Here is a 3,235-nt window from a genome sequence, read left to right as displayed (position 1 = left end):
CAGTGCCTGGGGGCAAACCTCAGAAGGCATATCGGTGAAATTAGCTAATATAGTAGGGTACCCAAACAGGATGAATGGGTTGGTTACGGGAATGGGGACGTTGGAGGTTCCGCTTGTCCTGGGAAGCAGTTCAGGAAACCCGGGGATTATACTGGGCAGTTCTTTGCCATTAGACCAAACGTCCCACATCTCTAACATACGGCAACGCAACCTTCTATTTTCTTCAGCAGTTGCTGATTCTGACTGTGGGATAACCGATGCCAGGCTATCCTCAGAAGGATCAATAATTGGTAGATGACTTTCGGAGGCCATAGGAACACTGCCTTTGGATCTTGTGAAGTAAGGATGGGAAGCCAGATTACCAACAAAACCAACCACCAAACAGGACCTGTCTAAACTTGCACACACAACAACCTTGTCAGTTTGAGACATTTGACAGATAGAGAATCACATATTGGAGATGCAATGCACCTGAACAGTTAAACGTTTCTAAATATTTTGCAACGGCTATGTATTTCATCCCAGCTTTGCTATCTCTTTTCTCAAATTTCAAATCCTGATTTCTTTTCTCTTCTCTTTGCTGTTTTCCGCACTTTTATTTCTTCACTCTTTTCTTTCTTTTTCACTCAATTTTTCCTTTTTCTTTCTCTCTCCTTTTTCACTCATTTTCAGTTTATTTTTCACTCAGATTGTCTATAGTTGTGATCGAATCCGATAGGCATTGTCTACGTATCATGACGCCGCATGAATCAGATTATTACGTAGTTCAGAAAATAAATACAGAATAAAAGAAAAGAAAATTTTGCATTTTTCAATATTTCATTAAATAAAATCTTTTTGGGTTTTTCAATTACAAAGACTTTGGAAATATTGACGATTAAACATACAGACTCAAAACAGAAAAACAAACAGACTTGGAAAAGATAAACAGACTCGAAAAGGTAAAATACAGACTCAAAGCCAAAAATAAATAAATAAAAAAAAATCAAGAATACATAAGAGCCTCCAATACTATTCCGGGGGCCCGCGAGACATCAGTCGGTCTCGACGCGGGCCTGCGTACAATCTCTTCTTAAAGGTACTCTAAATCAGCCATCACGTGACGGACAAAGGTCATCATAGAAGCAAAGAACATGGACCTGGTCATATCTTCGCATTCATGGCACTTCATTGCGACGTAATCATCGATTTCTTTAATCCTCATTCTAATGACACCCTTTTCTTGGAGCAAGCATCCAATTTGCTGAGATCAGGCCTCCAACACCTGCGTGACCATATGGTTTTGGCCTTGCAATTGTTGTATGTCTTCTTCCAATCGGGCAATCAATGTATAGCAATGCTCTCTTTCAGCTTTGAAATCCTTTATCTGTTGGAACATTTTATTTTCGAGATTAGTCAGCTTTTCCCTTAAGATCGCGACCCCTCTATCATACTTTTACTTTAACTGCTGAACACACCTTGTCCGTTCTTCTGCATTTTTTGCTAGTTTTGCCCGAGCTCTTGCCAATTCTTCCTCAGCCTTTGTCAGATCAGCCCCATAATTACACACTTTTCGCCTAAGACTGCTTATGAGTCTTTCATCCTTTTTGCTTCTTCCCGGGTTTTCAGCGGCTATTTTTATTTTCTGAATCTCAGCTCGGAGGGCTTCATTTTCCTGAGCCAACTTTTTCTTTTCCCCTTCATCCACAACGGCCTGCAAACTACTATCAAATTTGATGTTTCTGATTTGATATTCTAGTTTGCTTATGGTAGTCCGATAGTCATTCTCTTTGGCTAACCAAGCCCATTGTTCTTGCGATGCGTCGACAAATTCTTGGATATGAGGCCTTTTAGTCTGCCTGTCAGATTCATCATTCGTCACGACTCTCTTTCCATACCAAGCAAGATAACCCGGTAAAACCTCGCCCTTGGACAAATCGCTTACTCGGGTGTTTGCCCCCAAATACTGGCATTCGTTCCAAATATGGCGAACCACTTCTTCAGGAAATTGAGCCTCGGAGCAGATTTCAACCACATGAGTACTAAGATCTTCATCTCTAGGAACTGTTTGGCATCTTCCAAGTTGTCTCAACACCCGGTACGGGGCATAGGGCTGAATGCTTCGGAGACCCATTAGAAGGAAGTAAGGACCGGTGGCGGGCATGTAAACAATCTTATCAACGGGAATCTAACCTAATGTCCACTCTATCTGATCCTATACCTGTTAATCGGGTCGGGCTAACCCGTTTACAACCCGGTTCAGCCCGGGTCAGCCCGGTACTGTAGCGTGGGGGGCAGGCTGGGACGGGTTGGGTGGGGAGCGGGTTTCAAACATACAGTTTTTTGATACCGGTGCACCGAAACCTGCTAATTAACGGGCTTCAGCCCGGTTCAGCCCATTTTTTAACGGTTTTTTTAATTATTTATTTTGGACCGTTGCCAATGGTCAAAATCAAATATTATAAATTATCCTACTATTGCAAATGGTTTAGTTCATATTGCTGAAATTTCTCTTTTACTACATAATTTGAAGAAGAAAGAAGTATATACTTCTGTTGTTGAATCTATGCTAGATAAGTTTAAAAAATATTTCTACCCAATTCCCCCTATTTACCTAATTGGTGCTATTTTAAACCCTTCTATCAAAATGGCCACTTGTCGCCAATTAATCACTGCATTATATTGTTATATGGATATTGGACCATCTGAAACTCCTGATATTGACACTTGTATTTCTGATCTACACAAACATTTAGAAATATTATATAATTATTATGCTAACATTGTTGATGCTTCTTCTGTTGTAGATGCAAATATTCCTTCAAGTTCAGTTTCAACATCTGGGACCAGTGCTTTGGATGATAATGATGGTGTTGGAGATTACTTGATTTGGTCTACACTAGGGGAGCATCAACAAACCAGTAGCAGGAATATTGATGAACTTTAATTCTACTTGCAAAAGTCAGCAGAGCCCTGCACAAAGAACTTTCTACCACTGGGTTGGTGGAGGAGCAACTCAAATCAATTTTCTGTTCTTTCGGCCATGGCTCGAGACGTGCTAAATGTGCCGATTTCAACAGTCGCATCATAGAGCGCATTTAGCCAAGCAAGGCAGCAACTAGGAGATACCCGTCATTCACTGGGCAACAACGCTTTGGAAATTTTAGTGTGCTTCAAAGATTGGATAAGATCAGAACGGCAAAATCAAAGGCATGACGAGGTATATGAAGCGGAGGACCAAGAAATTGGAGATATA

Source organism: Nicotiana tomentosiformis, chromosome 3 (assembly GCF_000390325.3).
Source record: "Nicotiana tomentosiformis chromosome 3, ASM39032v3, whole genome shotgun sequence".
Lineage (NCBI taxonomy): Eukaryota > Viridiplantae > Streptophyta > Magnoliopsida > Solanales > Solanaceae > Nicotiana > Nicotiana tomentosiformis.
The sequence above is the reverse complement of the archived record's forward strand: the minus strand, read 5'-3'. Positions refer to the sequence as shown.